Here is a 12,142-nt window from a genome sequence, read left to right as displayed (position 1 = left end):
GGGTTCGTGCTGCCCTGTTTACTCTGTCTGTGCAGTGACACACTGACATGTCTGATGCCGCAGGCGAGTTGTTTTTCATTTGTTGAGGTGGGAGACGCGCCTGGGTGCGGGGGTATGGGCGGGGCCCCGGCTAGTGTTTTCTGGGGCTGAGGGCCATGCTGAACGACCGGTCAGATGCTGGGGCGCAGACGCTGGGCCCTCGACCCGTCCGTGGTGCAGAGTGGCCCGGCAGAAGACCAGCTCGCCGCAGCGACAAATACTCGAAAGAAACTGGAGCATCCTGATGCTAGTCAAAAATGGTTAAGTTTCCTAGCTAAAGATATCTGTTGTTATTTGATGGATCATATCATTAGGAAAATGATGTGATGAATAAGATTCATCCTTTAGCTTAGCATGTCAATCGTTACGTTTTATTGCTATTGTTGTCTTCATGTGAAATACATATTCCTTCAACTATGAGATTATGCAACTTTCGGATATTTGAGGAATACCTTGTGTGCTATTGATGTCTACTACACAAATTTATTCTTGTAGACTCGTGTTGAGCCTTCAAGCGCAGATTTTTGTAGGGCATTAACAATTTTTCCTCAAATGCATGACCTAAGGTTTATCAATCCGTGGAAAGTGTAGGATGAAATGGCCTCTCTCAAACAACCCGCCAACCAAATACAAGAAATTTCTTATGTCCCCAACACATCCGATACAATGGCAAATTGTATAGGTGCACTAGTTCGACGAAGAGATGATGATAAAAGTGTAATATTGATGATAAAAATATATTTTTATAATCTGAATAAATAAAAATAGCAAGGGAGCAAATAATAAACGGGCACAAAACGGTATTGCAATGCTTGAAAATAAGGCCTAGGATCCGTATTTTCAGTAGTGCAACCTCTCAACGGTGCTAATATAATTGGATCATATAACCGTCCCTCGGCATGCAACGAAGAATCACTCCAAAGTTCCTATCTAGCGGAGAATATAAGACAGAATTGTTTGTAGGGTAAGAAACCACCTCAAAGCTATTTTTTCCGATCAATCTATCCTAGAGTTCATACTAAAATAACACGAAGCTATTCTTTCCGATTGATCTAACCAAGAGTTCGTACTAAAATAACACCAAAGAAAATTCAGATTTATAATATTCAATCCAACACAAAGAACTTCAAAAAGTGCCCCAAGATTTCTACCGGAGAAATAAAGACAAGAACGTGCATCAAACCCTATGCATAGATTACTCCAATGTCACCTCGAGAGTCCGCGAGTTGAGTGCCAAAACAAATATCAACTGAATCAATATGATACCCCATTGTCACCACGAGTATTCAATTGCAAGATATATATCAAGTGTTCTCAAATCCATAAAAGTATTCAATCTGATAACCATGGAATCTCAAAGGGAAAAACTCAATTCATCATAACAAGGTAGAGAGGGGAAAACACCATATGATCCGACTATATTAACAAAGCCCGCGATACATCAAGATCGTAACATCTCAAGAACAAGAGAGAGAGAAAGAGAGATAACGAGAGAGAGAGAGAGATTAAACACATAGGTACTGGTACAAACCCTCAGCCCCGAGGGTGGACTACTCCCTCCTCGTCGTGGTGGCCTCGGGGATGATGAAGATGGCCACCAAAGATGATTTCCCCCTCCGGCAGGGTGCCGGAAAGGGTTTAGATTGGTTTTCGGTGGCTATAGAGCCTTGCAACGGCGGGACTTCTGATCTAGGCTAACCCCGAGGGTTTCTGGATTTTTTGAAAATTTATAGGGTAAAGAGGGGGTGCGGGAGGCCACCGAGATGGGCACAATCCACCTGGGCGCGCCTGGGCCCCCAGGCGTGCCCTGGTGGGTTGTGCCCCCCTCGGGCACCCCCAAGGTGCTACTCTGGCCTATCCTGGGTGTTTTGGTCCATAAAAAATCTCCAAAAAGTTTTGCAGTGTTTGGACTCCGTTTGATATTGATTTCCCGTGATGTAAAAAAACAAGCAAAAAACAGCAACTGGCACTGGGCATTGGGTCAATAGGTTAATCCCAAAAATGATATAAAGTTGCTATAAAATGATTGTAAAACATCCAAGAATGATAATATAATGGCATGAATACTTCATAAATTATAGATATGTTGGAGACGTATCAGCTATCAGATGTGACAACGTAACTGGGTGATTATAAAGATACTCCACAGGTATCTCTAAAGGTGTTTGTTGGGTTGGCATAGGTCGAGATTAGGATTTGTCACTCCGAGTATCAAAGAGGTATCTCTGGGCCCTCTCGGTAATGCACATCATAATAATCTTGCAAGCAATATGACTAATGAGTTAGTTGCGGGATGATGTATTAGGGAACGAGTAAAGAGAATTATCGATAACGAGATTGAACTAGGTATGAAGATACCGACGATCGAATCTCGGGCAAGTAACATACCGATGACAAAGGGAATAACATATGTTGTCATTACAGTACGACCGGTAAAGATCTTCATAGAATATGTGGGAACCAATATGAGCATCCAGGTTCCGCTGTTAGTTATTGACCGGAGAGGTGTATCGGTCATGTCTACATAGTTCTCGAACCCATAGGGTCCGCACGCTTAACGTTCGATGACGATTTTGTATTATATGAGTTATGTGATTTGGTGACCGAATGCTGTTCGGAGTCCCGGATGAGATCACAGACATGACGAGGTAAAGATTCATATATAGGACGACAGTATTCGGACACCAGAAGTGTTCCGGGGATACCGGGTACGTATCGGGTCACCGGAAGGGGTTCCGGGCAACCCCCGGCAAACTATATGGGCCTAATGGGCCAAGAAAGGGACAGACCAGCCCTTAGGGGCTGGTGCGCCCTCCTATAGGCCGAAATAGGAGGAATAGGAAAGGAGGGAAGGGAGAAGGAAAGGGGAGGATTCGACCTCCCCCTTTCCTTCCCCTCCCCCCTCTCGGGTCCCGAACTGTGCGTCTAGGATCGATGGTAACAGGAGACGGGGGACACGATGTTTACCCAGGTTCGGGCCCTCTCTATGGAGGTAATACCCTACTTCCTGTTTGATTGATCTTGGTGAATATGAGTGTTACAAGAGTTGATCTACCACAAGATCGTAATGGCTAAACCCTAGAAGTCTAGCCTATGAATATGGTAATGAGTATATGTGGTGGCCTTTCCGGACTATCCCCTTCGGTTTATATAGACACCAAGGGGATCTAGGGTTTACATGGAGTCAGTTACATAAGAAGGAATCTTCGGTCGCCAAGCTTGCCTTCCACGGCAAGTAGAGTCCAATCCGGACACGATGCAGTCTTCGGCCTTCATGTCTTCACAACCCATCAGTCCAGCCCAAAGGATAACAGACCGGACGCCCGAGGACCCCTTAGTCCAGGACTCCCTCAGTAGCCCCTGAACCTGGCTTTCAATGACGAGGAGTCCGATGCGCTGATTGTCTTCGGCATTGTAAGGCGGGTTCCCCTTTCTACGAACTCCAAGATAGTCTTCGGATGCAATGATAGTATCCTGACATGTTACGCACGCCATACACAACCGCAGAGAGAATGTAGTACTTGCATGAATCTAATCTGTTGACAACTTTTTTCCAACACGACATCACGTCTGTCCGGTTATAATTTCAAACCGTTTTTCTTCTGCGATTCCACGCTTCGAGACGCGGTTGCTATTGGCACGTCTTGTCGAAACAGAGATCGTGCCCCCCTTATTGCGGGATTCTCATCAATGCGGGCATGGGTAACTCAATCGTGTCGTTTATACATCCCTAGGGAACAAGCGAATCCTAAGGCGAGTGAGGAGGCGTTTTAATATTTGCTGCCTTTATAAGGGGATAAAGATTCCCTCTTCCTCTCCTCACGCTCTCTCTTTGTCTCCGCCTTTCCGATCTCAAGCTCCAACGCCCAAGTTCTCATCTCCTTTTCACACAAGCAACCATGTCCGGATCTGGTGGTCAGGGCAAGTGGATGGTCTCCTCCGTCAAGGAGGAGGACATTACTAAGCTCCGGGCGGCCGGATATTTGGCGAAGGAGATCGCCCATCGTCTGCCAGCCGAGGGACAAGTCGTCCCCATGCTGGAGCCCACAGAGAGGGTAGTATTCATCCCCCATTTCTTCCGCGGGCTAGGGTTTCCACTCCACCCTTTCGTCCATGGGCTGATGTACTACTACGGGATAGATTTCCATGATCTATCCCCGAATTCCTTCCTCAACATCTCGGTGTTTATCGTCGTGTGCGAGGCATTCCTCCGCATCCATCCCCACTTCGGACTATGGCTCAAAGTCTTCAACGTGAAGCCGAAGGTGGTGGATGGCCAGCACGCGGAGTGCGGAGGGGCCATGGTGAGCAAGCTATCCAACGTCTCCTGGCCCAAAGGCACCTTTGTGGAGACAATAAAGGAATGTCAGAAGCAGTGGTTCTACATTATAGAACCTCGCGGTACCACATGGGTCGCAGCTGCCGAATTCCGCTCCAGTGCTCCCATGCGACTCACCTCCTGGGTCGAGAAGAGTCCGGACTGGTGTTCTCCTGACGAGCTGATAGCGCTGCAGACGCACGTTCAAAGCATGGTGACCAAGGACGTCAAGCTCGTTGACATTATCCAGGTGATGCTAATCCGCCGGATTCTTCCGTGCCAGCGCCGAAGCCGCCCTTTATGGGAGTTCAATTCGAAGAAGCACCAGACCCTGAAAAGGCTCTTCGATACTTCTCACGAAGGGGCCTGGAAGTTGCTCTTTAAAGGCAACGAGAAGCCACTAGCCACGGACTCAGACTGTGGTCACAATTGTAACCGCCCCGCCAGCGAGGTATGTTACTTTTGACGTATTCCCAACTTAAATGTTTCGAGGATGATGTTTGAGATCTTAGTATTGCTCTCTCAGGACTGGGTGGAGAGGGCGAAGCGGATCCAGTGTCCGGCTCCGATGCCCGAAGAACCAGTCATCCCACGCTTGGCGAAGATGCTGGTACCGGCGCCATATACGGCGCCGGAGAAGAAAGCCAAGGGGGCCAAGAGTGGCCTTGGCCCCCGTCGCAAGGGCACTTCGGACACGACGTCCGAAGACAACGAGGCCCATTCCTCTGTCCCTGAGGACAACGACGAGGAAGAGGAGGAGGAGGAGGAGGAAAACAACCCTCCTCCCGAGGAGAAGAAGAAGAAGAGGGTGGCCTCGGCACATTTGGAGGCGAAAGCGCCCAAAAAGGGGAAAGGCGCCCCAGCGGTCGACACCACGTGGGACGTTGACAGTAGCCCGGAACGTCGCCCCTGTACTAGGCCCCAGACCGCATCATAAGTGACATGGCTTATTTATGCGCACATCCAACCCTTTCCTTTTATTATTCTAACATGGTTAATCCACACTATTGCAGTCCGGCCCATGACCTCATCCAGCGATCCTCATCTGGAGGCTCATTGGCTCCGTCGGAGATGGCGAGCATGTCGCCACCGCCTGCTTACTCCCCCGGGGCTAGGGACGACACCGAAGTGTTATCCCGGAGGACCGCTCCGAAGGAAGGAGCCTAGGACATTGTCCGGGAGGCTCCACAAGGCGGGACCTCCACCGCTGGACACATGGGGGAGTCGATCCTCATGGAGACTGGCAAAGAGGGCCGTATCCAGTTCGACCCTCCGCCGAATACGATTCCGGAGAACAATATGGCTCCGGAGTCAGGCGAGCATCCCCCTTTGAAGGAGGGGGCGTGCGTCGCCTCCACCGGTGGCTCCTGTCCATCCAGGAGCGCCAGATGACCTGATGGGGGCGCTACGAAGCGCCTCCGTCAAGGACGAGCACCGTATCCTTATGGGTGTGGTGATCGAGAAGGTTCAGTCTGCCAAGAGCAGACTGAATGAAGCCTGTAGCAGCCTGTTAACAGGTTTCGAGGTAAGAAAGAGAAACCCCGTATAGTCCGTAGCCCCTGAGACATTGTCCGGTGTTCGGCGAGGAGAACCGGACAGGGGGTCAATCCTTAATTATAAGAGGCTGACTGAATATGTATCGATAAGCAGGCGTCCCCGTTGGCCGCGACCTCGCATGCTGCCGAGGTCTCCGAGCTGAAGCGGAGGCTGGAGCGGACCGAGAACGAGCTCGGCGAGGTTAAGGTCCGGCTCCAGTAGAAGCAAGGTGAGGAACGACTTGCTATATGTTTGGGAAAGGATAAGTGCTGTATATTGACAGCGGTATTCTGATATGTGCAGAAATCGCGACCGTGGTCGAGGCCCTGAGGAAGGCCCTGGGCGAGGCCGAGGAGCAGGCTGTCCAGCAGCAAGCCGCCCGTAAGAAGCTAAAGGCCCGGGTCAAAGAAGTCCACCAGGAGCTCCAGGATGCGGTGAAAAAATGCGAGACCTTGGAGCATGATGCGTCGGTTCGAGGGACCGAATTCGCCAAGGCTCGTCAGAGCATGGAGACCGCACAGAATGAGGCCCAGGCCGCCCTTCAAGAGATCCAGGAGGCCAAGAAGATCACAACGAGTAAGGCATTTAAGATGCAAAGTAATTATTCGGGGAAGCAGTACCTTTTACTAACCCGGGTTCGGAGTTCCCCGGGTACTTTTGCGGATTTGCCACACAGTGTATCAGACGCCGTGGAGTTTTATCGAGCCGAAGGAGGGGGTTCTTTGGAGAGGCTCTTCTGGTCCCAGTGTGCGGCACCAGAGCATCCCGTGTCCTTCACCGATCAGCTGAAACAGCTGGTGGAGCTGCATAGGGTGGCCGAATGTAACGCCCTCGATGTGACTATATCTCCCACGTGTCGAAGCACGACTTAGAGGCATAACCGCATTGAAAGCAATGTCGCAAGTGAGGTAATCTTCACACAACCCATGTAATACATAAGGGAAAGAGATACATAGTTGGCTTACAATCGCCACTTCACACAATACATGAATAAAGCATTACATCATCCAGATACAATCAAGGTTCGACTACGGAACCAAAATGAAAGAAGACTACCCCAAATGCTACACAGATCCCCGATCGTCCCAACTGGGCTTCACTACTGATCGACTGAAATGAAACAACACAATGGACAAGATCTTCATCGAGCTCCTCCTTGAGCTCGGTTGCGTCACCTGCTCGGTAACATCGGCACCTGCAAACTGGTTTTGGAAGTATCTGTGAGTCACGGGGACTCAGCAATCTCACACCCTCGCGATCAAGGCTATTTAAGCTCATAGGTAGGCAAAAGGTATGAGGTGGAGCTGCAGCAAGCGACTAGCATATATAGTGGCTAACATACGCAAAAGAGAGCGAGAAGAGAAGGCAAAGCACGATCGAGAAACTATGATCAAGAAGTGATCCTAGAACAACCTACGTCAAACATAACTCCAACACCGTGTTCACTTCCCGGACTCCGCCGAGAAGAGACCATCACGGTTACACACGCGGTTGATGTATTTTACTTAAGGTCAACTTCAGGTTTTCTACAACCGGACATTAACAAATCCCCATCTGCCCATAGTCGCTGGCACGACTTTCGAAAGTTCAAATCCCTACAGGGGAGTCCCAACTTAGCCCATCACAAGCTCTCACGGTCAACGAAGGATATTCCTTCTAGCGGGAAGACCCGATCAGGCTCGGAATCCGGGTTATAAGACATTTCGACAATGGTAAAACAAGAACAGCAAAGCCACCCGAATGTGCCGACAAATCCCGATAGGAGCTGCACATATCTCGTTCTCAGGGCACACCGGATTGTCCAAGGTTCCGGTAGGCCAGCCCAGAGTTGCCCCTGGTGGCCACCGACAGCTGATAGGTTGGACCAACACTCAGAGGAGCACTGGCCCGGGGGTTTAAATAAAGATGATCCTTGAGTCTGCAGAACCCAAGGGAAAGAAAAGGCTAGGTGGCGAATGGTAAAACCAATGTTGGGCCTTGCTGGAGGAGTTTTATTCAAGGCGAACTGTCAAGGGGTTCCCATTATAACCCAACCGCGTAAGGAACGCAAAATCCGGAAACATAACACCGATATGACGGAAACTAGGGCGGCAAGAGTGGAACAAAACACCAGGCATAAGGCCGAGCCTTCCACCCTTTACCAAGTATATAGATGCATTAATTAAATAAGAAATATTGTGATATCCCAACAAAATATCCATGTTCCAAACATGGAACAAGCTCCAATCTTCACCTGCAACTAAGAACACTATAAGAGGGGCTGAGCAAAGTGGTAACATAGCCAAACAACGGTTTGCTAGGACAAGGTGGGTTAGAGGCTTGGTTCAACAATATGGGAGGCATGATAAGCAAGTGGTAGGTATCGCAGCATAGGCATATCAAAAGAGTGAGCAACTAGCAAGCAAAGATAGAAGTGATTTCGAGGGTATGGTCATCTTGCCTGAGATCCCGCAAGGAAGAAGAACGAGTCCAAGAAGAAGAACAAACGGACGTTGTCGAACGGATCCTCACAAACGTGGCGTTATCGATACTATCCCGAAGAAGCAACACCGGAAAGAAGCAAACAACATAGTAAACAACCAAGCATAAACATGACATGATGCACAACCAAGTATGATGCATATCCGGTTTAATTATGCATGACATGGCAAAGTGCACAAGCAATCCTACGAATTAAGTGGAGCTCGATATGCAACTCCGTTGCATATTGACGAAACACCACATTCAAGTTATTTAGTTCGATCTCGTTTATGTACCCAACAATACTAAATGTTGTTAAGCATGTCAAGAGGTGAAACATAAAGGAATTATCTATCTAAACAATTTAAATGGGGCCGGATATAGCAAACAACTAATCCGATAAATCCCCATATGCATTTAGCAAATTAATACAAACAACAATTTTAAACATTCTTGATGTTGTTAACATGATGCGGATGACATGTGCAAGTTTATGCAATTTTTATTAGAAGTTTGACAAGAGCATTATGAAGCATTTGGTCACCATGGCGGAACAAAAGGGGTGCCACGGCAACTACACCGTAAATGGTGCCACAGCAACATTCCGGTGATCCGACAACTCATTGAGATGTCGGTGCAAGAGAAAGTGTGGATGAACGGATCATGCGAGGATGGTGGGGTGGTCCCGGATACCGGGTTTCCCATGGGTCGACGGCATGGCAACCGAGGAGGAACGTGCAATGACAGCTCGGACACGGTTCGAACATGAGCATCTCATACAACATGCATTCATTCTCGGAAGGTCATCTCGGTGGTTATACCTTTCAGAGCGTGCATTTTCGGAACGGATCAAGTTCGAAGCGGAGAAGGGGAAGTAGACGTTCTCGGGACTTTCGTAGTGGAAGTAGTCGTTCTCTCATGCTCTAGGGTCGACGGTAGAGGTTCTCGCGATCACGGCGATGGTAGTGGTACATGTTTATCGGTAGTCGAACATGACGATCCAGAGAGGGTACTTGGCAACATGCACGCCGTCTGTAGTTGTACACAATCGTTGTCGGACTTGACGAGTTCGAGGTCTCCGGACGTAGTGGTACATGTTCGTTTTTCGGAGAGGTACTTGGCGTTCTTCGGTTCCAAAAACGATGGTAGATGAACATGACGCATCGTCGTGGTACTTATTGGTCTTGAGGGTCGACGGTAGTGGAACTTGGCGCCATCCATGAAAACAGTGCTCGTTCGGGCATCGTAGTCGGTCTTAGCGGGTCGTCATGTAGTCGTGCACGTGTCTTCGGCGACACCAGGATGCATCTTGGCGGTCTCGTCTCGGTCTTCAATCCAAAACGAAGCAAGGCAAAAGACTCGGGCGGTGGTACTTGGCGGTCCACAGCAAAGAGGAACCCTGAAGGGGTGGCTCGAGGAAGAACACTGCAGCGAGGCGGCGAGGCCAGGGGAGGCGCATCGGCGAAGCAGGGACTCGCGAGCAGAGGAGCAAGTCGCGGCGCTGGGTGACTGCGGGCATACCCCAGCGGCCTCGGTAGTCGGCAGCAGAGGTGCGAGGCGAGCGGCGGCCTCCTGCTGGTCGTGGACACAGCATTGTAGAAGGGTAGCGGCAGGTGATTGGGCGCCGGACAGGAGGCCGGGCTGCGAGGCCATGAGAGGCACAACGAGAAGGCTCGGCCCCTGGCGCGTGCGGGGATGGGAAAGAGCAGCGTAGGACCGGCAGGGGCGCTGGTCGCCGGCCGAGGTGCGCGACTGCTCGGCGGCGGGCGTTTGGTCACCGGTGAGGTGGTCGTCCGGCTGAGGAGACGGGCGCGAGGTCGATGGAGGAAGGCAAGGCGGAGAGGAGAGCTTGGGGCGCTGACGCGGTTGTCGTAGGAGGCCGGAGCAGAGGCGGAGGAAGGGCTCCGGCGTACGGCTGGCGGTGGAGGAGAAGGACAGCATCGCTGGTGGAAGAAGGAGGCGGGGGCGCGGGCTCGCGCATGCTGTGGAGCGCCTCTCCCTAGCGATGCGTGTGGGAGCGAGAGGGAGAGGGGGTCAAGCGGTTCCTAGGACGTGCGTGGGGGTGTTGGCGGCGGTGGATGAGGACGAGAGGGAGAGGTGAGTGGGATCGGGCAGGGAGAGGGAGGTTGGTTCGCTGGGCCTAGGGTTAGAGGGGTGCGGGCCAAGGAGGGGCAAAAGAGGCCGGCTGGCCTAGGTGGGCCGCGGAGGAGGGCCTACAGGCCGACTTGGCTGGGGAAGGTTGGGCCGATGAGAGGCCCAGTTGGGCTGGACTCTCTTCTTCCTCTCCCTAATTAATTTCTTTAACCGAAAAGAATTAGAGAGAAAGGAAAAAAAGAAGGGGGTTTTAGGGAAAAGAATTAGCGCACGAGGGTAAAATTACTGGACACAAAAATGTGAGGAATTTAAATAAAATGACAAGGGGATTTTTGGAGAAAATAGATTCACACATGTTGAATATAATTCGACATGTTTGAATTTTGAAGCCCATTTGAAAAGACTCAAAATGGGCTGAGATTTTTGAAGAGCCTCGATAAAAGGGATGAGAAAAATATTGGCAAGCTTTGAAGGTCAAACTCGAAGAGGAATAGACATGGAAAATACTTTGCACATGTGTTATGGTTGATTCCATAAGGATGTAATATTTATTATAGCCCCCTAATAATATTGGGAGGATATATGTTATAAAGAGAAAATCACCATGTGCATTTTCCTCGGTTTAAATGGATCAAGGATCCATGCTATTTATTTAGTTGAGTTAAGAAAAGAAATGACATGATGGCATGATGGCATGATGCAATGCACATGATGCAATGACGAATGCAACGAACCAAACAGAACACCAACGAATCTCGGAACCCATGGAAGGCATCTGAAACTCCGGTCTTGGGGCGTCACACCGAACTAGCCATTAAGGATTTGATAATCTGGCTGTGGCCAGCCAAAGCTATGCCTAGCAGCTACTTCAGACTCATGAGGCGGATGGTGAACGCCTGTCCTTGGCTGGACGTTATCAAGTGCTCCGTCTGTATTGAAGGTGCCCGTATGGCCTTTGCTCGCTACAATATGTGGTGGGCAAAGATGAACGTTGTTGAAGTCGCCAGCGGGCCGCTGGAGGGCAAGGAGCACCGCACACCCGAGCGATATTTCGAGGATGTCGTAGAAGGGTCTCGACTTGTAGCGGCGCAATGTTTGCAGGACATTGTATTTGAATAAATATATTCATGTTGCTTTTGTCTTGTATTATGGAAACAAAGCCAATTTTTGTAAAGTAATTTTATTATGCTTTTAATTGTTTCCTCCTGTACGACCGTGTTGTGTGTAATCTGAGGGTTGGCCAGTCGTCGGCTTCTGCCCTCACGTAGATAGTACGGAGGTGTTCGGGATGGAATCTAAACAATCTTGATCCAATTACATGGTCCTTGAAGGAGTTGTTTAGCGCAACGAACAAGGCAATCCGACTTTATGGCTTTAACACCGTCACTTAGCCATGGGAGTTTTATAATAAAGCATGGCGCAGCCCCTGGTTTAAGCCAGAGTACTGTCAGCATCTGATCGGGAAGTGCCGATCTCTCGCGTAACGCGGAAAAAATCTCCAACGATTTGTAACCCTCGAGTAGCTGACCAACTCTCACCACATCATGACAGTCAGTTTTCGGCTTTCTCTACTGAGGTGCTCGTCTGGTCAAAGCCAGGGCACAATCGCAGTAGTTCTCCCTTTACTAACCTAGCCGATGGAGCGGAACGTAGGGTAGCAAGCACAGGAGCCGGGCAACCCAACTATTGACCAAA

Source organism: Triticum dicoccoides, chromosome 2A (genome assembly GCF_002162155.2).
Source record: "Triticum dicoccoides isolate Atlit2015 ecotype Zavitan chromosome 2A, WEW_v2.0, whole genome shotgun sequence".
Classification (NCBI taxonomy): Eukaryota; Viridiplantae; Streptophyta; class Magnoliopsida; order Poales; family Poaceae; genus Triticum; species Triticum dicoccoides.
Note: the sequence above shows the minus strand (reverse complement) of the source record.